General features: G+C 40.6%; 1 long non-coding RNA gene across 1 annotated transcript; it reads left to right on the forward strand.

The window, feature by feature from the left end:
- The first annotated feature begins 494 nt into the window (after window positions 1-494).
- Window positions 495-22250, forward strand: LOC122811513. Its single transcript, XR_006366263.1, has 2 exons — window positions 495-765; window positions 21882-22250. It is a non-coding gene; the product is annotated as an uncharacterized LOC122811513 (long non-coding RNA).
- Window positions 22251-26245: the final 3995 nt, after the last annotated feature.

The raw sequence follows: 26245 nt of genomic DNA on the forward strand, positions 1-26245 counted from the left end.
ACTCGGGCAATAGCTGAACCCAAATGTATCATCTACAACCTGGGAACCTGAAAGGTTACGGCTGTGTTTTGCGTAAACTTACATAAAATGTAATGTGTTTTCAAGTCATAATATTAAGCTCGCTGGCGTTTTCGAGGTACTTTTCTTACAAAAATTGAGAACAGATTGGAATTCCGTATATAGTAAGAAAAATATGTTAGATTATTTTTTTTATTTCATTTGTATGGGGTTGGAATATAGTTTAATTATTAGTAAGTGTGCGCTATCGGAAAAATGTTTGTGTTTTTTTTTCTTTTTGTCAGTGATGCAAAGTACACAAGGTAAAGACATTTCTACGTCACTTTCCAATTGTAAATGAAAAGTTCGTATTGTAACTGAAAGAAATGAGAGCCATTAGTTCAAGTTTTTACGATTTCTCCGAAATAGTATTTACTTCCGCCTTTTAGTAGATGCGAAATCTCGTGAGACTTACTGTGCAACCCGGAAGCCCAGCCTTGAAATCGTTAGCTGTTGCTCCAATTTTGACGTCTAAATAGTGGGTCCGTGTTGTTTACGATGTTGAAAGGAGGTTTTTCCCCTATTGAAAATTGTTTGGTTGTCGCGTGAAATGATTTATTTATTGTTATTTTCAACCTTTTTTTTTGCACAGAAAATGTTCTTAGTGGAGCTGACGAGTTAAGCTGACATTGAGTCTGCTCGAACTGGGGATAATCATAGGAACGTTTGAGCGCTTGTTGTTGACTAAACGTACCATGTTCTCACCAAGTATGTATGACCTATTCAGAACAAGAATGAACTGCACTACTATGTGAGCTGAAGTAATCCATCAATATAGTATAATAAATGGCTGAAATGTTTCGAGCTAGTTTGCTGTGCTGCTGGTTGAGCGCCTTAAGCCTTTTCTAGTTAATCCCGCACAATAAATTCGCTGGTTTTACATTACTGCATATTTATAATTATTGTAAATTAAAACAGATTCACCCTGGGCTTTAGTTTCAGAAAATAGCAGTGTAACTTTGCTGTAAGTGTGTTTGTTTATCGTAGTTTAGTACCATTGATCACAATAAACAATATTAGGCACAGCACATATACCATTAAATGAGAAAATAAACGTGGATTAATTTTTGTAGTAAATCTGAGCAGCAGGTGTGGACAGCTGGTAGAAGTGGTACAGGTGAGGTAGGAGCATACTTCTCATCCTCTTATCACACAAAAAAAAATCTGGACGAAGACAAAAATAACTGGGTATGTTTTACACATTGCTATTATAAATTTAGAAAGTTGCTAGAATAAAAGGTATCGTGTCATAGTGTATTTTCTGAAGGGTATGACATCTATAACTCAAATATGCCTGTAATAATTTAGTGAATTAATTACCATAAAAATCCAGAAAACCACAACTTTTGTGAGGAGCAGACCCAAATTATGAGGCGAAAATCAGGACGGTTGAGAGGTATGTAGGAGTTAAGTGATGTGTGGGTAGTGGTGGCGGGGTCATAGTTTAGCTACAAGAATGGGGAAGGAGCGTTCAGTAGAGTGCACTTTGGTTTGGGAGGTTTGGAGTGGGGAAGTCAATTTGGAAAAGCTGTAAAGGTTGTAGGGGTTGGTTTTATTACGGACTTGGGCAGCAAGAGGTAGAAATGCACCTGGTTGAAACAGTTTGAAAAGAAGAGAACCTAGGTGTAGCTCAGCTCTGTAGGTAACCTGGGTGCCATTTGGCTTTGGAAGATGGTGATGCAGTGGTGTTCAGGAGGGGGTGGGGTGGGGGGTTGGAAAGGAATCTCCAGATTTTGTTTTCGGTGGACTCTGAAGTGAATGAGTGTTTTTAGAGGTCATGTGGCTGTGATGGGGAACCTGTATTCAATTTGTTCTAGGAGGAATCTTTTGTTTATTGCACCTCTGTCTAGAGAGAAAGGGAGTTATTTTTCAGGAGGTATTTTCCATATGGTTATGAAAGTTAAATGACTATTTCATAGGTTCATACTGGGCTATCTGCCCTAGGGCATTTATAAGCCTAGCCAGAGTGTGTTTGGCTTTCGCCACCCATTTTAAATTAATTTTGCTATGCCCTTTTTCGAGGTTAGTATACTGTGCCTCTGTCTAACAGTGACACAGAAGTGATACCCAGGGTAAACCTACAATCTCCCATCCACTCATCAAGATTCCTCTTAAAGAGAGTCAATGAGGGAGTCTGCCTAACCTGGACTGGGATTTTATTCCAGAGTGAAAGGAGCCTCTGGGTTATGAATCTGTCCCTCCAGCATGTCCTATTTATTTCAGTGCTGAGGTTCAAGTCTCTCGAGCACGTAGCTCGATGGGATTTGGATTTTCTGAGGTGCAGCATGTCCGTTAATTCCGGGTTGGACATGGCTTTATACGTCAGGCACAGATCGCCTCTGAGCGGGCGGTATGCCACTGAGTAGAGCTGGAGTTTCTTTAACCGGGCAGCATATGGCATCTGTTTGAGCCCTATGATCCTCTTGGTGAGGTACTTTTGGGGTCTTTCCAGTTGCTGCAGGTGTCTGGTAAGGTACATCCCGAAAGGGGCATTGTACTCCATTATGGGCCTGATGAGGGATGAGTAAAGAGGCATAAACCTAGATATTTAAAGGACACCATTGTTTCTTTGGTATACCATTGAGATCTGCGATGTTCAGACTTTTAGCAATCTTTTTCATCTTGGTAATGAAACAAAGTTTTATTGAGTCTTGTTTATTTAACACACTGGATGCAGCACAGCCCTTTCGCAGTTGTTAGATAACTAATATTGCTGCAGTGTATATTTAAATATTTGCAGGTCTGGTGAACGTTAAGAAACTTACTACCATTTTTGTGATGTGCAGGTGGTGGGTGTGGCTGGAATGACTGGCAGTGTGTTTGACAGTCGGAGCTTTCAAAGCAAGGAAATAATACAACAACATAAATGAGTTGTCTGTTCACTTCTGTGTTGCGCATCATTAAACTCTAGACAAAAAAAGGGTGTCCTTTTCTGTTTTTAGAGAAGTGACAGCTTCTGGGGCAGTTTTGTGCCATAGTAAATATGCTGTACCGGAACACAGCAGTGTGATAAAACACACACACTCAGGCAAAGCTGTCCAGCACAACTGATGCATTCTTTTAACCATTTATGTGCAGGGATGAGATATGTTAGTTTGGGATTAGTTAATTTTATTTTTGACCTCTCTCCATTAGAGACATGGGGTCAGACCAGCAGTGAATTTACAATTTCTCATCCAATTATCAAGGTTTTGCCTGAAAAGGTTCAGGGATAAACTCTGAATAAGGTGATTTGTGTAGGACAGGGTATTCATACCCTGGATTCACCTGGTGAGAAACCTTTGAGGGTGTTCCAGCTGTTGTGGGTGCCTGGTTAGGTACATGCCAAAGGGGGTATTGCATTCAATGATGGGTGTAATGAGGGCTGAGTAGAGTGGTACTATAACTTCATTGGACCTGGATGCCATAGCCTTACTTATGAGTTTGGTGGCATAGAATGATTTTCTTACTGTCTTGGCTGCATGTTGGTTGAAGGCCAAATTACTGTCAACATATGTTCCCAAATACCTAACTACTGGGTCAAATCTTAGGGGTGTTTTATCAGTGGAGTAATTGGCTTGTATGGAAGACTTCCCAAAGGGCTCTATAATGCATTTCTTCACATTGAGCCTGACTTCTTGGGTCCTATCTGTGAGCCAGCAACCAATCCAGTCAGTTATGTAGATGATGTCTAGTTCTGAGAGTTTGTCAACAATACCCAAGTGGGGTACTGTATTAACAGCCTTGGCCAGGTGAAGGCAGGCAGTGTGCACCATTTTTCCTCTCATTCATATCTTTGGTGACCCTTTCAAAGACGTTTAGCAGGAAGACTAGGCAAGAACTTCCCCTGACAATGCCAGACTGAGATGGGTAAAGTGTCTGTAGGTTGCCAATGTCTTTATCATTTCCATGATAATTTAGTCTATGGCTGTGCATATTAGACTTGTCAGATTGATGGGTGAATGTAGTTAAAGGGTCTTCCCCAGAAAATGAGGCAGGAGAAAGGGAAATCATATCTGTCATGGCTACTACAGAACTATAACTTGACTTTCTGGAAGAACTTCAGGGGAAATAGAGAAGCATGGAGGGGTCCAGTTGTCTACTTCTGGACAACATCTCACCTTAGGGGAGGGATGAGGTAGAATTAGCTGCTGTACTATGACTTGGATAATCAAAAATGTTCCATTAAGGTATTTCATAGTTTTAGAAAATGTAATGATCCTCAGGGGGAGTGGCAGAGAGATAATTTGTGAGGTAGGAGGTAATACCTGATCTTGTTCTCCAGTGGATTGGCCTCCCTTGGAAAAATGAGTGGCTACCAGGGTGAAATATGACAGTATAGCCCAGATTGTGTGTGTGGGGTACATGACTGATTTCTCCCATTAATGTACTAAACGGCCACCATGTTGTTGGAGTGGGTGGCATTCACAGTTGTGGGAAGTGAGTTCTGGAAGGCTCGGAAGAGCAGAACAACTGCCTTCTTCTCCAAAATGCTGATGTCCAGTGTGCTGCCTTGGAAGATGTCCAGATACCTTGAACAGTCTGCCTATTATCATGCCCTCCCATGTAATGTATGACGTGTCAGCAGTCAAAGCCATCAGAAGGTCACCTAGGCATGGAAGGGCTTTTACTGTTTGGAGCCTTTAATGGGCTTCTATAGTTGGCATGCAGTTGGTGAATAACCTAGGATAAAAATGGAAGAGTCCAGGACTTGTCATGACCAGCTTTTATCTGAAAGGAGAGAAGCCTCCTGGATTTTTTAATGATTTTAATATGTAGAAAGGTTCTTGCTGGTCCAATAAGCATATCTGATATGCTTCAGAAAAAAAGCAGGGAAATAATGACAACACTCCGTCCACAGAGAAGGTTTCTCTGGGTATGAAGTTAGTACTGAACTGTGGTCCTTGTTCTGAAGCAAAACCCAGCTTTCCTGTATCTTGTTGAGCTCAGCTTAGTTAAACTTCTCAATTGTTTTCCATTGAAAATCACTGAAGTGCAGTTTGTAACTGTGTAAAGGCAGTTATTTTTCCATATTTGAGATCTCCTTCGTTTGTGTGACTGTGGAGTTGGCATTTATAGGTCTCCCACTATATGAGAGTGCGTGGGTGCTTGCTCCCACCTGCAGAATTTGTTTTTCTGTCATTCAGAATGGTTACAGTCCATTGTATTTATCCAGCTGTAACCTCGTTCAAATGTAACTTGAGTCATAGTGGAAGCACAAAGCCCTGATTCTTTCTGGACTGGTAGGACTTCATAGGCCATTCTTTTATGGGGAGGTTTAGGGCCTTCCTTGCATATTCATTTTGAAAGGCTGAGGCACTGTAGATATTGTCATGATGTCCAGGCTAATGTGCAATTAGCAAATAGTAATCATACCATTCTATAGTATACAGTAGAATGAAGAGTAAGAAGACAAGATGAGTGTTTGATTTTAAAAGAGCAGATTATGCTATGCTTGGGGAAATGGTCAGAGATGCTTTAGGAGGCTTCACAAAGTGAGAGAGTGAAGTGGGGTAGTTCAGCTACAGAGTGCATTGGGTTAACTAAGACAAGGAAATGAGAAAGAGACGGACTAAACAGAAGGCAAATGTTGCTCCATGAAAATGTAAACCTAGCAGTTAGGGCAGATGTTAGGAACTTTGGTGGGTGGTGGGGGAGTGCACATTAAAAGGATCTAGCAGAATGACAAGAGTGTAAAGGCAACAAAGACAGATATCGAAAGGAAGAGATCAGAAAGAGTACCAAGGGCTTTTTTTAGGTACAAAGGTTTATATGTGGATACTAAGCTAATGACTACTACAGCCTTTATAAGCCTAGACACGCTGTTTGTATCTTGATCATTTATATCAGGAGCGGGTAGGAGGGGGTATGTTAATTAGGACATTGCTAAGGGTTATACGGAGGGGGTATGTTAGTTTGGACATAATTTACTTTCTGCGTTTGTCCATCAGAAACATGAGGGCCAGATTTGGGGTGGATTTCCGATTTCCCATCCATTGGTCAAGGTTACACTTGAACAGGGTTAGGGAGAAACTCTGCTTCCCATGGACGTGAGTCTAGTCCAGAGGCTGGAATCCTCTGAGACACACATCCATTTGGACTATATCTTATTTATGTCACAAGGAAAACTTAAATCCTTAGATTTGGTAGTTCTGATGATGTTCATTTTTTAGATGTGCAAAAGTTCCATTAGAGCTGGATCCAAAGGTATCTTTGTATGCTAGGCATAAAACATCTCTCAGTAGTCTGCAGGAGACCAAATACAGAGATAGGGCTTCATGGTGATCTGCATAGGACAATGTATTTATGCCCTGGATTCTCTTGGTAAGGAACCTTTGCAGGCATTCCAGTTGTTGCACATGTCTGGTCGGGTACATGTTGAAAAGGACATTATACTCAATGATGGGTCTAATGAAAGTTGAGCAAAACAGCACTACAACTTTCCTGGACTTGGATACCATGCCCGTACTTTGCAATTTGGACAACATAGAATTATTTTTGTACCATCTTAGCCATGTGTTAGTCAAACGCCAAGCTATTATCTACATATGTTCCCAGATCCATGACTACTGTGTCAACTCTTAGAGGTGTGTTATTGATAGCATAATTTTCCTGAGTGACTAATTACCCAAAAGATACTATAATGCATTTCTTGGCATTGATTTTTAAGCCATGACTTTGGCACCAGTCATTTGCCTGTGTTAGACTCTGTTGCAAGATGTTAATGTCATGGGGAGGGGTTCCATGATAGCTCCTAATTTGCAGTCTTCTACGAACTTGGTCAGCCAAAGGCCCTTGCCATTATCCTTGACCTCACTGAAGTAGATGCCAAAGAGGAGCTGGCCCAATGTGGAGTCTAAGGGACCCTGCTGGTGAGTTAGCTGGCAATCCGGTGGATTATGTAGGGGGGTTATAGATGCCAAAGAGGAGCTGGCCCAATGTGGAGTCTAAGGGACCCTGCTGGTGAGTTAGCTGGCAATCCGGTGGATTATGTAGGGGGGTTATGCCCAGTTTGGTGAGTTTCTCAACAGTGCTTGTGAGGGGTATTTTATTGAGTGCCTTAGTCAGGTCTTGGTAGGTGTTATATGCACCATTTTCCCTTCATCCATTGCCCTGGTGACCTTTTCAAGTAGGTCTACCAGGTTTAGTAGGCCTAACCTCCCTTGACAAAGCTAAACTGTGTCAAGTCCAGTGTTTGAAGGTTGCTGCTGCCTTTGTTGATCATTTCTATGATAATTCATTCCATGGCTTTGCATGCGAGACTGGTTAGACTAACAGGTCTGTAGTTCACAGGGTCTGTTGATGCCCACCTTTGTGAAGAGTGTGAACCATTGTAGTCCTCCATTCATTTAGTACAAAACCTGTTATACGACTATAGTTAAATAGTGACTGTCATGTTGATAGGTCATGTTTCCAGCTATGCAGGTGGCATCCTGGAATACTGTCCGGGCCCATTGAGGCTGTATTTTTGGCCTTAGCGAGCACTGCCAGGACATGCTCCCTACTAATAGTTGGAGTGGTTATGCTTGTAATTATTTCTTGTGGGGTGGCTGGGGGGGGGGGGGGTGAGAGGTAAAGTTTGAACTGAATTTGTCAGCCAGCAGGTTTGCTATTTATTAAGACCCAGGATAGCGGCAGACACATTGGGTTTGAATCCCGCCACTGCCAACCACACTAAAAGCCAGGTTCATTTAGTGCGACACTCCTACTAGTGCCAGTCATTGTGACGTCTAGTGGGCAGGGTCTATGGATGTTGTATCAGTCTGCTGTCCATAAATAACTTGTGTAAAACTGATGGCTACCAAGGGTATGGCCGCTAGCACTAACAGATTAGATTAAAGTATAACACAGCACACTAATGTGACCCATTAACAACTCCCTGTATGCAGTACAGCCACAAGAAAATGCACGTAATATGCACTGTTGACCTAGATATAGTCCTAGACCATTCTCACCCAAGAACTGGCTTCATCCTGAATGCTCCACAGAACAGTCTGTAGCGTAGCTCACCAGACCTCTTCCTTATTATTCTGTGTTTTAGCACTTTCCATTGCTCACTTGCCCACAGTAATTGTACTTTGAACTTTTATATTCTCATTCTCCGTATCACACAAACACGTACACACGCTGTCTTCAGGGTGGACTGGTAATATTCTCCCATACTACCCTTTCTGTCCAGTGTCAGGAATGTAAACTGTCACAATGTAGATTGCCTGGCCAGAGATCCCAGTTACTTTTTTGTACTCTTGTTAATAAACTAAATAATAAGCATAAATGATTGTGTATAGCACAGCAGTCTTTCTTATTAGAGGTGGAGTCCAACAACTTGTCACAATTTAGAACTAGCCTGTTATCATTTAATAAGTAATTAGATGGGCTTTAACAAGCTTTTTAAGTGAACAAATAAAAATACTTTAAGAAGAAATAAAACAGAAACCTTAGCAGAATGCATTAAGCAGTGCAGTTAAGTTAGATATACAGAGAAAACAAAAATCACTTTAAACAGGTTACAAGAAAGAAAAATATATTTCTATAGGTATACTTTTTCCTGTCTATTCTTAACTAAAAGTTACCAAGCTTTAAACTAAACTGGCTGAATTTTCAGACCACATTACAGGTAGATAGACATAAGTGCAAAATATTTCAGAGGTGTGCTGTTTGATTTACATGTTTTCAGTACAGAACTCATGGAAGCAGATTAGCAGAGGTTGCTTTCCTGTTTTTTTTTTCTAGCTGTTGTAATTATTTTATGACGTTAAGCTTCCGGGCCATGGAATAGTCATGTGTCTTGTAGGCCCTGGGCAGAATAACTGCCATGTTCTATTTTACACGTCTATTATACATTTCACATTGTATGTATAATTGCTATTTTTCCCAGCAGAATGCAATTACAGATTTCATATACTTTTTATACATTGCATTGAAACAAAAATCTCAAGTTTGCACATTTTGCCATGACCCTGAAAAACATGCATACTGCAGATTAAATCACGTTTTAATGTATTTACTGCAGGTGCTATAAGGCTTAAGTGTTCACACATCTGTTACATTCTGACTCCGAAAATAGTGGTAGATGTAGTCTCAAACATTCCCAACATAAAGATAGGGAGGGCAGAACTGGTCAGGCTGAGCAATGATCTGATCTAAGTCTTAGAAGAACAAATAGCTTTTATCACTAAGCCAGGCTCCATAGCACAGGGGGCTAAAGCCCTGATCATGATCCAAACAACCCAAGCTTAAACAGCTGCTCAGGCACTGGAAGAACAGGGTGGAGGGGTGAATAAGTGCTTTTTGTTGTCTCACCTATTCCAGGGGAAGTGAACAATAGCTCTCAGTTGTCTGTTGCTCCAGAGCAAGTGGGGTTTGTGTGATAGCTGGAAACTGTGGCAATGTGGGCATGGTATCCCACACCTGTGACACATACGGTGTGTGTGGGAACATGCATGTCATTGGAAGGAATTAGACACTCATTTGTGTTGTAGTGCTCATGTCAGCTACATAGATGATGGGGCCAGAGCCATTTAGGTGCACACTGGCTGTTCCAGTAAAGTAAAAGGAGTTCAAGATCTTATCTCCAGAGGTAGGTTTGGAGGAGTAGTTGCAACTGAAACAAGGAGATCATCAACTACAGTAGACTTATTTGGACACCAAGTCCAGATGATCCATTGAAGCAGTGGAGCTGCAGTAGGCTGGATAGTCCTTGGACAGTTGCGGCACAAGCAGCCCTTTTTGCTGCCTGGATGACCACTTCTCTGGGTGACTCTTGCTAAAGTTTCCTCAGTGCTATGGATAACCAGATATACCTGCTTGAAGTACAGGAACAAAGATTCAGGAAACTAAAGGTCTGGTTGCTCAACCACAATGTCAGTGAAAGTCATATATTCCTGAGGGAAAGGCTACTAGCATTTCGGGAGAACTGGACAGTAGACAGCAAGGGGATAGATCCAGGGGGGTCCTTAGTCAAATCTAATCCAGTTTATAACTGGGTTACATGTACACATGTTAAAGGAGTACCAGTAGATATAGTTTGCCTAAAGTTCTAGAAGACCTTTCACTCAGTCCCACAGAGGAAGCTGATAAGACAATTGGAATGTTTAGAGGGTGTGACCAGTACTGACAAACTGGCTAGCTGTGTGGTTGAGCAGCAAGACTTGGAGGGTTGTGGTAAGATGAACCATGTCAGAAATTAGGAATGTGACTAATGAACAGTGAAAGTGTCTGTTCTGGGTCCAGTGCTCTAACTGTATTTTTCTCAAATGTTCGAGCGAACAAAGAACAGGATCAGCCTCTTTGATGTCTGTACAAATATAGTTGACTCAGTACAGTTGAGGTTTAGCACAAACAAATGAAAACTACTGCACTTCAGCTAAAATAATGTTGGTCTGAAGTATTAGGTGGGGAACACAGAACTGATGGTATCAGCAGAATAAAGGATCTGAGGGTGTAGACTGCAGCAAGTATTGCTTTAGAATATACTCAGTGGTTAAGAGCAAAGAGAGAGTACTTCCATTATACAAAGACCTGGTTAGTGCTCAGTGCATTTCTGGAGAACGTACAAGGAAAGGGACATTCTGTTGGAATGACTCCAGATGTAATGGAGGATAATGGATATGACCAGAGACAAAACAATATGCACTTCTTCTCACCTTAGATTGAAGAGACAGGGAGAAATTATATTGATGCAAAAAGATCATGGCAGATGTGAAGTGGTGAAGAACAGAAGGAAGCAGGGGAGAAAGCAGCAGACATCACTGACTTCTGCATGTATCCATGAGCATACTTTTTCACAGAGATGGTTGTTGACCATTGGAATTGATTACTAAAATTGATGTTGGAATACGTAAAATCATGCCAAAGTGACGTTTGCATGAATATTTTGCATCGCAAATAGCATGTTGTTCATTACCTTAGTGGAGTATAGTATAGCAATAACCCACGCCTGGGTGTGGGTAATGCTGGATTTACCCATGGTTGGCGTGGTTTGGTCACGAGGGCGAAGCCCGAGTGGCCAAACAAAGCCAACCATGGGTAAATCCAGCATTACCCACACCCAGAAGTGGGTTATTGCTATTATACAATGACGTTATTTAAGAAAAAAATAATTACTTTTCTTAAATAATGGCATTGTATAATGCCTCCTTGCTGCCCTTCCGCAGCTGTCTGGTATTCTGCGGTAGTTCTGATGTACTGCGCATGCGTATGCCTACGCAGTACATCAGAGCTGTGGGCAAAAGCAATGGAGAAAGCAAGATTTCCGTTGCTTTTTACTGTTTCGCTATGTTAAATGGGTTTAACATAGCGAGACAGCTTTAAAAAAAGCAACGGAGAATCTCCGTTACTTATTTTAAAGCTGTCTCGCTATGTTAAACCCATTTAACATAGCGAGACAGTTTTGAAAAAAGCAATGGAGAAAGCAAGATCTCTGTTGCTTTTTACAAACTGTCTCGCTATGTTAAAGGAGTTTCGCACCAGCAGGTGTAAAACTCCAAAGGTTTATTAGAAAATGTAAAAGTAAAGCGCTTTTCATCTCCCTTAGTAGGAAGACTTCTTCAGACAAAGGAAAAAAATCATCAAACACAATTTAAAACCCAAAAAAGGGGTGTGTGTTACAAAATTACAAACAGCTGCCTTGATTGAACCCACTGACATACCTTCACATTTAAAGTTGTATTACATTAAAAGCATAAATAAGTGTCCACTTAGTGTAGACAGGGTGTCAAACATAAAAAAGAAACATGAACTTGATAAAAGTAACCAAGAATGTCTTGGTGAAGATTCATGAACCTAATCAAGTGTAAATACTGTTTGTTTCCCTTGAAATACATTTTAGCAAACAACTTTTCATAGGGTAAAACAAAACTCATACAGAATCTTGTGATTAAAAAGAAAATAAAATGAAGTAATGCTTGCAACCAAATATAATATCCATTCCTTAACAGAAAAGGTAGTAAGGAGTACACATCTCTAATGAATAATGAAGACTCAATAATTAATAAATAAACAGTGAAACTCAACTAGGAGTCTGCAATAAGCGGAATTTCAAAGGCGTTTCTAATAAAAGAAATGTTATTTCTAATATTAAATAACCGAATATGTTTATTTCTGTGTTAAAAATCTAACACAGAAATTGCTTGTCATTTCAACGCCAACAGAATGCAACAACAGTATATGAAAAAGAATTTTTTTTTTTAATGTTCCTTGAGCAATGGGTAAAGCACCAAGCTGCGATGAGAACACTTTCTAAGCTTTAGTATGCACAGTTGTAGCAGCCAAAACAAGTCAAAATGCAGCTGTTTCAGGAAAAACATGGCGAGGCATTGCGTGAAAGACACGTCTAAATCAAAACAAACAAACCGCCGGATTCACAAGATGGTACTTCATTCAAGAACTGTGCAGGTACTAAGCATGCGAAAAAGGCGATAGCCAAACAAATGTAAAATCAGCTCACAATCGTGCCCATGAATACGGCACATTGTTCTGCAAATGAGTTTGTACTGTGTGTGAAAAAGGTAATAAAATAGCAGAAGGCAAAAAAAAAGAAAGAAACGCAACACCTAAGTAAATCCACAGCTGTTGGTGTTCAATGATATTGACAATAAGTAAACATAGCACTTCAAAAATACCGTGGGTCTAAACATTAAGGTCTCATTGTTGCTTACACAAAAAGGTGTATGTGTCTAGAAATAAGCAAAAATCAAGTCAGACCACAATGCAGAACCTGAAAAAAATAAAACATACAAATCCTGAACAAAACTATGCAAAATAAAAATAAAATAAGGTATGGGTCAAAGTACAGCGAAGCGCTGCAAAGGTCAGAAAACCAATGTTTCTCAAGTTAAACATTTGTGAATTAAGGTTTAAAAACCAGACTTGAGGTTTAAGTAATGATGAAAGAAGTCTTATCTTAGCAGGTTTCTTAACTTTAAAACTCAAGTCAAAGAAGTAACGTCGTTCAACCCTGGTGACGTGTAAGAGTTCATTTTAAGTTGCCAAATGAGTTCCTTTTTTTCTAATAACAATTGTTGGGGTCCTCCTCTTTCATCTGTAAGTACCTGGTCTATAACTTTAAAAAGGAAAGCGTGAGAAGGGTTATTATTACAATGTCTTGCAAGGGCGTTAGTGTTAGTACAATGTCTTGACCAGGTACTTACAGATGAAAGACACATGTCACCAGGGTTGAACGAAGTCTGGTTTTTAAACCTTAATTCACAATTCATTTAAATTAAAGGAAGTTGACAAGAAAATGTTGAAACTTAAACTACAACTGGAAGTGAGTTACTTTGCAGAATGTAAGAAACGGGGAGTAGTACCGAAAGGTTTACGATCTTGGCAGTACCCATCAGGTTTGGAGGCTGGAACAGAATTTTACAAATAACAACTTTTCTTTATTTGACAGACATGGTACCGAACTTATGGACATGATATGTAAGCATCATGCCATATCCATAGAAAAATTGACAAATGAGGTCACTGGGTTGAATAATGACATAAGGACACACCCAGACTTTGAGGTACCATTACGATTACAAGAGAGTGTTTTCATCAATTGACCAACAATTAGTTAAGAACTCTGAGGCGAAATTAAAGAAACTAGGAAGCGTCATTAATGACTACAAAAATGGATCTGCTTACCCTAAACCACCTCCCTCTCAGGGTAAAGGCATTTTTGGTTATCAAACCCAACGCAATAACTTTTGTGTGTCCTTATGGTAGTAAAGACCCTGAGCCTGCAATGCGTGTAGGAACAGGTGTTGGAGAATTAGATGCATTTGAGGGAGATTGGAGAAATGATGACCCTGGCTTGCGCCCAGCCAACAATTTGGCTAATAACCATTTTAACACTAATGACAGTAATGATTCTTTTTCCAACAGGGGCCATAACCATCAACGGAGATACAATATGATGGGCAGGAAAGAGAACATCAATTACAACATTACATCAGTTGGTGAGATCAGATCATAAACTAATCTCACTGGAAGTCCACATCCCGCCCCCACCCCAGATAAAAAAGACCACAGTGAAAAACTTCTCAAAAGCTGACTTCACACTTCTAAAGTCTGGTGTGGTCTCTTTCAAGGCCCCCGAGCCAGCGGAAACCATTACTCAAACCGCTGAATCACTTACAAATGCCTTCTACCAGCACCTCCAGGACTGCATGGATCAGGCAATCCCAAACAAAACAAATACTCTTTGTACCAAAGGCAAGCGTCCAGTCTGGTGGACCCCAGCCATAAACAAGCTCTACAACAAAAGGAAGAAGCTACTACAAGATAGAGCAAAATCCGTAAAAGGGAAGACACCCTTGATCACTATAAGTAAAAAACTAAGATCTCTCATAAAATCATCCAAGGCAAATTTTGAGAAAAAAATCGCTAAGGACTCAAAAGACAATCATAAGGCCTTTTTTAGCTATGTTAGAAACCTGGGAGGAAACTCCCAGATATGCTCAGAATTAGTTCAAAATGATGTAAAACTCACTGAACCTACAGACATTGCCAACATACTGGCTGACAGGTTCAGTGCAAATTCCCAAAAGGAGAAATATCTATACTAGAGGACTGTAGCCCCCCAAACATCTCAAATGCTCAGGTGAGAACTGCTCTCTCCAAGGCAAAAAACACAGCATCCATGGGACCAGATGGTGTCCCCGGTTGTGTGCTCCACGAACTCAATGAGGAATTAAACCCGCAGTTAGGGCAGCTGTTTAATCTTAGCCTCACCTCAGGATACGTACCCAAGGAGTGGCGTATGGCAGCGGTGGTCCCACTTCACAAAGGAGGTGCCTCCACCGACCCTGGAAACTACCGTCCCATCAGCTTGACAAGCCTGGTCTGCAAAGCTATGGAGAGGATCATAATGGAGCTCATAAATAGAGACATAGGGGACTTGCAGACTTTGGATCAAACCCAGTTTGGCTTTGTCAAGGGCAGATCATGCCTTTTAAACTTGGTTGACTTTTTCGAAACGGTCACCAAGGCCATTGATGAGGGCAAGGTAGTCCACACAGCCTACCTTGACCTGGCAAAGGCTTTCGACACAATACCTCACTCGGGAATCATTGAAAAACTCACCATCTTAAATGTAATCCCATACGTCACAAGATGGGTTGCAAACTGGCTAAGTGACAGAACCCACAGGGTCAGAGTTGCTGGCGCCATGTCAGACTCCAAGCCTGTCACAAGTGGTGTCCCACAAGGCTCAGTCCTAGGCCCACTCTTGTTCGGCATCTACTTTTCAGAAGTACAAGCAAACACAGGAGGATTATGGCTGACAAAGTTTGCAGATGACTGCAAACTGGGCACCATAGTTGAAAACCCATCTGACACAGACATCCTTCAGAAGGGTCTCATAGAAACGGATAACTGGTGCCAGAGCCATGGCCTAAAGTTAAACGCCAAAAAATGCATAGTCATACCCTTCGGGAAAAACAAGGTTACCCCTAGCTACCATATAGGTGGCAATCCACTAAGCACAGAAGAGGTTATCTGGGACCTGGGGACCCAGGTTGACAGTAACCTTTCGTTTGACACACACGTTGCTAAAGTAGTTAGGAAGACCTTCTACATTGCCCACCTGATCACGAAGGGATTCACATCTAGATCAAGGGAGGTCATCGTTCCCCTGTACTCATCACTCATCAGACCAATGATTGAGTACAATGCCCCATTCGGAATGTATCTGACCCAACACCTGCAGCAATTGGAAAGGCCCCAAAAGTTCCTCACCAAAAGGATAAAGGGTCTCAAAAATATGTCTTATGCTGCCCGACTGAAGGAACTCCAGCTCTATTCAGTCGCTTACTGTCTGCTCAGAGGCGACCTGTGCCTGACATACAAGGCCATGTCCAACTCGGAATTAATGAACATGCTTCACCTCAAAAAATCTAAATCCATCAGAAGTACAAGGGCAAGAGACTTAAACCTCAACACTACTATTAATAGGACATGCTGGAGGGACAGATTCATTACCCAGAGACTCCCCATGCTGTGGAACAAAATCCCGGTACATGAGGCAGAGCACCTCGCTGGCTTTGTTCAAGAGAAATCTTGACCAATGGATGGGAGATCGCAGGTATACCCCAGGGATAACCTCAGTGTCACTGCTTGACAGAGGCACAGCAAAATAATGGGCATAATATCCTTCAAACTAAAGGGGTGGCGAAAGCTACAAAACTCTGGGCTAGGCTTATAAATGCCCTAGGGCAGATAGCCTAGTATGAACCTATGAACAGATAGCTTCAGCACCCGCCATTTTATCAAACAATACTGGAGACTTCAAAGTGTACAATTATTCTAATTTTAACATTAGACACAAACTTTGTAACCTTTTTAGCAAAGGACTGACCTTTGTACCTGATGAGCACTTTGACCTACCAGCGACTTTGATTGACTTGAAGTTATACATCCGAAAACTTAACCTGTCCTTGATTTTCGGAGACAAGCCTTTTGTAGAAGACCCTTTGAGGGTATCTAGTACTTGCAATCCACCAGTTTGCCCCCCTTTATCTTTGTTTGAACACATGTGTGAGGCCGATTTCAGGGCTCTCTACATGACTAGAAAGAGGAATACCATTAGGAATGATTCAGACAATGAAGTAGAAGCCTTGAACCTAGTCAGAACTTTACCGGTCAGAGTTTTCTAACCAGACAAAGGTGGTGGTTTGGTGATCCTGGGCAAAGAGGAATAGGATAAGAAAATGTTGGACATTTTGAACAGTAACACCTATGTTAGATCAAGTATCAATGAAATGAATATTGCATATAAAAATTTTTTTTCCTTCTTTAGGGACTTATTGATTGAAGGCTTGATCAGCATTGATATTTACAACTATATAGTGGTTCCCAACCCAAAAACACCTAACTTATTTGGTTTACCCAAGATTCATAAAAACCTCCAAAACCCCCCTATGAGGGCTTTAGTCAATGCTAGGTCTTCTATTACTTATGCTTGTGCCAAGTTCGTTGATGAGTTATTAAAGAAGTATGTGTCCCAAGAGTTACAAATAGTTAAGGACTCCTGGGCTTTTTTAGAAAATGTAGACAAATTTGAATACTGTGACAACATTCATTTTCTTACAATTGATATAGTCGACCTTTACTTTTCCATACCCCACGACATAGGGATTGAATATGTCGCCAGAAACCTAATAGCACATGGAGCGGAGAGTGATGAGATCCGTCTAATTCAAGAACTATTAGACGTGATCCTGAACAATAATTATGTTGGATTTAATGGGGGCATACATAAACAAATAATTGGAGTAGCTATGGGTTCCCCTTGTGGAGCCAGCTATGCCAATTTAGTACTGGCCCAGTGGGAACATGACTATGTATTTAAGGACAACAATTTTCAGAAAGTCAAACTATATAACGGGTTTTTGGACGACATTTTCATTATGTTTCAGGGTAACGTAGGGGATGCAGGCAACTTTGTTGAGGCTTTAAATATCAGCACTCCATTTTTGAAATTCACATTTACCTTTGGTGAAGACCCCATTAACTATTTGGATGTTGAATTGAAGAGAGACGACATCCACAGGGGTTATATTGCTAAAACTTACAGGAAACCCACTCACTCTAACACTATGTTACATTTTTCTAGTTGCCACCCGCTACACCAGAAAAAATCTGTTTTAAAGGGCCAACTAGTTAGAGCAGCAAGAATGACTACTGAAGAGTCCGCCTTCAATGAGGAATGTACCTTGTTGAAATGCATGTTTGAGTCGTGGGTACTCCGAATCACTGGTGGATGACACAATAGGAGAAGTTTGTAGGAAAAGGGGTTTGGGTTCTTTCAATCCCATTCTAACTTTGAAACAAACCAACGTGAACCTGGCAGAGTCAGATGAAGTCACATTACAGATTCTTAGTGTCCACTCTTCTAGCATGGGTCAAACCATTTTTTCCCCAAGAGAAGTACAACAAAAAAAGTTTCATTACTTCTTTTTCATTAGAAGCTAAATATATTAGCAATGTACATAGAAAGAATTGGCAGTTATCTTTTGAAAAATAACTCACGGAGAAAATAGGGGACAAACCTGTTATCATTTTTAGGGCAGAAACCTCAAAAACATTATGGAAAGACCTTCAATAAAGCATACTAGAACTGAAGGCACATGCAACTACTGTAAATTTATATCTACAAGGTCCACATGTATAGTGAAGCAACGTCTGTTTAAAGCAAAGGGTCGTCACAATAGTAACTCAAAATCAGTAGTGTATTTAGCTGTGTGCCAGTCATGCCCTGCCTTTTATATAGGGGAAGACTGACAGAAAACGTAGAGAGAATTTATGAACATACGTACCACATTAGGAAGAAGAGCAACACTAACGCCCTTGCAAGGCATTGTAATAACAACCCTTCTCACTCTTTCCTTTTTAAAGTTATAGACCAGGTACTTACAGATGAAAGAGGAGGACCCCAACAATTATTAGAAGAAAAGGAACTCCTTTGGCAACTTAAAATGAACTCTTACACGTCACCAGGGTTGAACGAAGTTACTTCTTTGACTTGTGTTTTAAAGTTAAGAAACCTGCTAAGATAAGACTTCTTTCATCATTACTTAAACCTCAAGTCTGGTTTTTAAACTTTAATTCACAAAATGTTTACCTTGAGAAACATTGGTTTTCTGACCTTTGCAGCGCTTCGCTGTACTTTGACCCATACCTTATTTTATTTTTATTTTATTTTCATTTTGCATAGTTTCGTTCAGGATTTGTATGTTTTATTTTTGTCAGGTTCTGCATTGTGGTCTGACTTGATTTTTGCTTACTTCTAGACACATACACCTTTTTGCGTAAGCAACAATGAGACCTTAATGTTTAGACCCACGGTATTTTGAAGTGCTATGTTTACTTATTGTCAATGTCATTGAACACCAACAGCTGTGGATTTACTTAGGTGTTGCGTTTCTTTATTTTTTTTTGTCTTCTGCTACTTTATTACCTTTTTTCACACACAGTGCAAACTCATTTGCAGAACAATGTGCCGTATTCTTGGGCACGATTGTGAGCTGATTTTACATTTGTTTGGCTATCCACCTTTTTCACATGCTTAGTACCTGCACGGTTCTTGAATGAAGTACCGTCTTGTGAATCCTGCAGTTTGTTTGTTTTGATTTAGACGTGTCTTTCACGCAATGCCTCGCCATATTTTTTCTAAAACAGCTGCATTTTGACTTGTTTTGGCTGCTACAACTGTGCATACTAAAGCTTAGAAAGTGTTCTCCTCGCAGCTTGGTGCTTTACCCATTGCTCAAGGAACATTAAAAAAAAAATTCTTTTTCATATACTGTTGCATTCTGTTGGCGTTGAAATGACAAGCAATTTCTGTATTAGATTTTTAACACAGAAATAAACATATTCGGTTATTTAATATTAGAAATAACATTTCTTTTATTAGAAACGCCTTTGAAATTCCGCTTATTGCAGACTCCTAGTTGAGTTTCACTGTTTATTTATTCATTTATTATTGATTCTTCATTATGCATTAGAGATGTGTACTCCTTACTACCTTTTCTGTTAAGGAATGAATATTATATTTGGTTGCAAGCATTACTTCATTTTATTTTATTTTTAATCATAAGATTCTGTATGAGTTTTGTTTTACCCTATGAAAAGTTGTTTGCTAAAATGTATTTCAAGGGAAACAAACAGTATTTACACTTGATTAGGTTCATGAATCTTCACTAAGACATTCTTGGTTACTTTTATCAAGTTTATGTTTCTTTTTTGAAAACTTTTTTATGTTTGACACCCTGTCTACACTAAGTGGACATTTATTTATGCTTTTAATGTAATACAGCTTTAAATGTGAAGGTATGTCAGTGGGTTCAATCAAGGCAGCTGCTTGTAATTTTGTAACCACACCCCTTTTTTTGGGTTTTAAATTGTGTTTGATGATTTTTTCCTTTGTCTGAAGAAGTCTTCCTACTAAGGGAGACGAAAAGCACTTTACTTTTACATTTTCTAATAAACCTTTGTAGTTTTACACCTGCTGGTTTGGAACCTTTTGGTTTGTTTTTTGACAGTTTGTTTTTCTTCAGTTTTGGAAATGTTAAAGGAGTTTGACATAGCGAGACAGCTTTAAAAAAAGCAATGGAGATCTCTGTTGCTTTTTTTAAACCTGTCTCGCTATGTTAAACTCCTTTAACATAGCAAGACGGTGTTTTAAAAAAGACTTGTACTAATGGAAAAAGGTCCGGTCGCCCGGACTTTTTCCATTAGTATAAGTCTATTTACAACGTGCATGCTGACCAATCAGCGTGCACGTTTTGGAATATTAATGGGGGGTCAGGGTATAATTTGTTGTAATTACCTTAGTGGCGTATAGTTCTGAAAGGTAAGGGACTCTTCCACTTCACACTGATATCCTACAAGGCTCAGTCTTTGCCCCTCCTTTCTGTTTATAAGCTCACTTTCTGTACTTCTCAAATGAAGATCCCATAATCCTAAGATGATCATATTATTACACAGCATTCAAATCATCTAGAAGAGACTTTTCTAGCTGCTTAACTTGACAGTAAATATTTTCAAAGATCATACTATCTTGAACACCTTAAAGATTTAAATGTACCTATTCTGAAAGGAATATTAAATAAACAGTAAATTTGAGCACTGCCAACTTCAGATTCATTAGCCTTTGGTTGTAGCCATCAGTCACTCTCCTCCATACTGATTATTAGCCCTCTGTATACAACACAAATCATGATACCGTCATCTTTAGCCCAGAAGAAAAGTTAGTCTATGATAAGTCATCTTTCATGGATGTAGCAGGTTACATAGAAAATAAGATGAGGATACTCTCCTAAATGACCAAAATGTATGTGATCAGAATACTATAATTGAATTCAAAAGGTTCTGCATTCATAAACCCATAACCAGTAAGGACAAATATTCATGGCACATGTACCACTGAAAATCTAAGTTTGGGAGTGGATTTGGGCTGGCTAGGAAGATTGGATGAAGCAGCTAATGGCCAATACTCCAATCTGTGGTAGGGTGTAGCAAAACCCTTTGACTATACAACTTACAATAGAGTCCAGGCGTCTTACAGTGAGATAAAGAAAGAGTGTAGGTTACTGTTTTCTGTGGGGGCATCAGAAGGGATAAAGAAAGAGTGTAGGTTACTGTTTTCTGTGGGGGCATCAGAAGGGATTTGGTCTCAGTTTTTCAGTATCCTTTGTTTTGATGGCTTTGAAGTAAAAATGAGGTATATGTATGTGTAGGGGGAGGGTTCAAGGGATTTTTGAGAATGAGATTGCACTCGCACTCTAGCAGAAGTTGGGGAAACACATTGAAAAATTCTATGAAAACATCAGTGATATTTCCCAGAGATAAAAAGAATAAATTTTTCTATTAGATAACTTTAGTAGAAAGTATGACCTGTAAAGTGATTTAGTAGCTTTCAAAGATGTTTTGGATTATCAGTGCTGGACTTCTGTGCAAGTTACAGGTGTGTAGATCTGTGTCTTACGCTGGCCTTTTAGCAAGGTTATGTAGAAGAATGAGTCTTTTTTTTTTTTTTTTTTTCCTTTAGGGGAGGCTCAGGCTGCTTTCCTGTTATCCCAAGTTGTACATTTTAGTTTGAAAAGGGACTTGTCATTCCTTAGCTACCCAACAGCAATCTATGCCATTTGTAAGGTGGCTGATCTAGCAAGATGTTTATTTTGTAGGTGGCGTAGTATGCTGTTTAGTGTGTTTGGTTGTGATATTGAGATCAATATGTATTGTGAAGAGGAACTAATTCTAAAGAGAAACACTAAAATATAAATACCTTTGTATACAATTTAGTGTTATACTCTATCTCCCACACATTATTAAATTCTGGTTTTCTTTTGTTACAGGATAAGACAGAAAGATCAATAGACTGAGAGAGGTAACTACTCAGTCATGCAAGCAAAGGAGTGAATGAACATGGCTACCAAGAAATCTCAATATATTTATATAACAAACTGGCTTATGGCGATAAGGAGCTTAATTGCTGGATTTCTGAGTGTGTGAACTAACGACTGCACTTTCTTTTTTTATATAAGAAAATTTTATTACAGTAACATATTTACACTATATACACAGGAAGGAGGAATTCAACATCACATTGTTATACAGTGACAGGAATACAGTGAATCAAGTTAAACTCAGATAATTAACACCTTGAGACTTATTTCAACAGCGACATTTCAATGTTATATAAACCACTAAAAGTGTTAGCATGATTTATAGTTGTTATTCTTTTCCTTCTTTTTCAGTTTTTACATAGTATGCCTGTTAAATTTAAAAATTCTTTGAACGTAAGAGCTGGGTTTGATTTCAAGTTTTTTTTGCAGTGTTAGCTAATGTTGTTAATCTTCTTCCCATTCATCACTGATGGGTTATCGGTTCCGTCATTGGAACCGAGTCGCCCTTGTGGCAAGCTCGCGTTAGCCAAAAAACTCTCAAGCTAAGTCTCTACCCAGAATGTCCCTCTCCGTGTTACCCCAATCTCGTTTGCCACATAGCAGTAAAGCCGCGTTTCAGAAGAGCTCTCAGCTAAGTACATATTTACTTAAAATATAGTGCTATAATCTATGGGTTTTCGATATTTTCTCTATTTCCTTTGATAAATAGTTACTCTACCCACTTATATTTACTATCAGTATCATCTAAAGTACCATCATTGTCACGGCCCTTTTTCCTTGAGTTGTTTCCCTCTTCTTCCGTTTACTTTTAACTCTTAATAAGAGTGGATTCCAAAGGATACTTGGACATTTTTCTTTCTTGGGCTTGTTGTTCTTTTTCTTGTAATATTTTCCTGTCAGGATGTCAAAAAAAAAAGAAGGGAATGTCCGGATTTAAACTGTATTTTTATGTAAATGTAAAATTTACCTAATCATGACTTCTTTACAATTGTGTACTGTCGGGGTGTGTCACATCTCTCTATACGTCCTCCGGTGCGACATCTGTCTGTGTTGTTTTTTTTCAACCAGCGCCCTTTTCATGTGTATGAAATAAATCCTGAAAGGAGTACTAAGGTCTTCCTTTTTTCTGTTACGAAGGTCTCAACCCCTCCTATTAAAAGCTAAGAGGTTCCACTCAGACTCTTTCTTTTCACCATCGAGTGATAAGGGCAAATTGTTTTGGTTCCAGTATATATACTTCAGCTCCGAGTCTCATGACACCAAGCATATTGAAACCTTTGGAACCATTGACAGCTTCAGCACATAACCGATCATCCAACGTACTACCACCTTGGTTCCACTAGCTGCCTCGGCTCTGAGCATTTCCTCGTCACAGAGCATGTTGATACCTTTGGAACCATTGCCAGCTATGGCACAGATACACCCTTTGGAGCTTATCATTCATCTCACTAATATTTGGTTCCAGTAGCCACCTTGGCTCTGAGCATGTTGAGACCTTTGGAACGATTGCCAGCTTCGGCTCTCCCCCGGCACCCTGCCAACTTTGGCACTGATGCACCATTTGGAAACGATCATCGAGCTCCATCCAATTTTGATTCCAATACCCTCCTTGGCTAGAGTCTCTCAGCTCCGAACATGTTGAAACCTTTGGCGTCGTTGCCAACTCCAGCACCGGCACAACCTTTGGACCCGGTTATCTATTCTTTTACCACTTAGCTTCCAGTAGCTACCCCGGCTCCGAGTCCCCACTGCGCCGAGTATTGTTTTTCATTAACACCAGTTTTAAAGCTAGAGGCTTATGTACCATCAGTTTTGACACCACAGACCTGATATCCTTCTTCTATAGACCCAACCCGTGGTCATGTATACAGGACATGAAACACCCCAATTTCCCTTCCTCAACATGTGGTGCACCCTGTGGACCAGCTTTTAGCAGCCAGGAAGTTATCCACTCTTTCCAAGATCCTGTTCCACTGAAAATCTAAGTAAGTCTCCTGCTATGACACAATTTCGCCATCCATTACCTTGGCACCAGTACACCTCAGTCCGTCTTTGCGGAGGCAACCCCTCCTCATTCTGGGGATTTGAGGACTGGTGCTTCAGGCTGCGGCACAGAACCTTTCTCCTCTTTCTGCCCTTGGTATGGGGAGTCCTTGGCAGAAGACATGGATTATGATCATGGAGAGGGTCCCCCTTGGTTACCTTCTTTGGAGTCGTCCTCGAAACCCGGAAGCAGCAGCTGGTTAGAAACCCAGCAACCCTTCGTCCGAGGGGGCCTGTGTTTCCACAGGCTTTTTGAGCCAGCTCATCGTGGCTGAGCACATGAAAGAGCCCTCACACCTTTGACACATTTCTCTGTAGATTGGACAGATAATTTTCCCCTGTGGACAGTCAGCATCGGCCCTAAGGGTTACCAGTTGACGCTATGGCGCGGACAGTGGCCACTAAGAATGATGTGGCTGAAGGAAAACCCACTGTTCATCCACCCAACAGGGAGTCCTGGGTGGTAGCCAGACTGGGAAAGTGGGCTTTTCCTTCACAGATGTTAACTGTGCGATCAATTAACTATTTGGCAATTGTCACTAGGCTCCAGAGGGACCTAATAACTGAGCTATATGGATCACTCGCGGGACTGTTGTCTGACAAGGTCAGAGACAAGTGGACCTCGCAGTTCACAACCCTGGAATCAATACCCAATCCACTCATGAGGTTGAACCCACATCCGACTGAAGGAGTGGCTGGGGCAGCGGATTCGGGCTTTGTCATGACACGTCATGCCTGTGTGCGCATTTGTGACTTTGCAGACTCCTTCGGTTCTTCTTTGAATACCTCCATTAAAGTATCACCCCTTTTTGGTTCCGAAGCAAAGGACATAGGTGCTAACTAGATGGAGCACTGTCTGCTGTAGGCGTACATCCTTTAAGAATCACAGGAGTGGAAAATCGGGACACAAAATCTTAGTCCTTTCATGCCCCTCATGGCGATGATACCCCCAAGGACAAAGGTGGTAACATTTATGGAAGATACCATTACTCCGGCAGAAGGGGTCCCCATAATCAGGCTTCAGGGACCCCCTGTCCAGACAACCTTATCAGTGTTCCTGAGGAGCATTCCGATCCTTTTCCTCAGGAAGAGATCAAGTCATTTTTCTCTCTGCACCAAGCGGCCTGGCTCTCTCTTGCCAACGTTAGCTGCAGACTATCATCACCAGAACTTACTTCATTTCCTATTTTTCTTCTTAAAAAAAAAATGAATAAAAATGATAAAAAAAATATATATATATATATATATATATATATATATATATATATATATCTCTACAGAAAGGGTTATTCAATCTGTTCCATCAGACCAGCACAGATCTGGATTCTAATCAAAATTATTTTTGGTGCCTAAAAAGACAGAGGACTGGAGACCTATTCTGGGTCTCAGCAGTTCAGACAACTTGTCAGCCAACTGATATTCCGAATGGTCACGGTTCAGCCCATTCTCCCCTTTTTTGGGACGAGACAATTGAATGTTTTCAATACATCTCCCAGGTATGTATTACCATATCAAGATGGATAAATGCCCCAAAAGTCTACTCCACTTCCTTCTAAGGGCTAGTCACTATCTTTCATGCCCTGCTGTCCGGCCGCGCTACAACCCCAGCGTGCTCATGGAGTGCATTGCAGTGATCACAAGTCACTTAAATCTGCAAGGACTCTGGGTGTTTCCATATTCAGACGACTGGTTCCTCACTCCCCCCCCCAAGCCTCCCAGTAACTGCATTGCTTCATACTCTCTAGCGTGACTCTTTGGGATTATAATACATTGGGAAGAATCAAAGCTCACTCCTATGCAACAGATAGTTGTTAGTGCTGTTTTTCAACACCCAATCTTGTCTAGTATCACTCCCAGATCTCAGGCTACATCGTCACACACTCCAGCTCTGGCTGATACTTTGACAAATGACAGTCTCAGCCAGGGAAGTACTTCATACCCTTGTTTCAGTGGCAGCTTCGATCCCTTTCATGCTTCTAGTGAAGCTACTTACGCGGATCCTGTCATGGCTGCTCCTTTGCAATGCTTCCTCAGCTATCACTCTCTCTCTTATCAGATTCCAATATCCTTTTCTTGCAAACACTGCTTCTTTGGTGGCTGACTACAAATGCAGTGCTTTACAGTCACCCATTGTAACATCTTCAGTCTGCAACCATGGTGACCAGAGGTGCTTCTCTGAGCAGGTGGGGAGCAGTTCTCGGGAAAAGACGGTCTAAGGTACATGGTATTCCTCAGAAGTGTTCTGGATCAAAGTGCAGTGCTGTTAGCAT

This window comes from Protopterus annectens, chromosome 9.part0 (assembly GCF_019279795.1).
Source record: "Protopterus annectens isolate FY-2018-M chromosome 9.part0, PAN1.0, whole genome shotgun sequence".
NCBI classification, from domain to species: Eukaryota; Metazoa; Chordata; order Ceratodontiformes; family Protopteridae; genus Protopterus; species Protopterus annectens.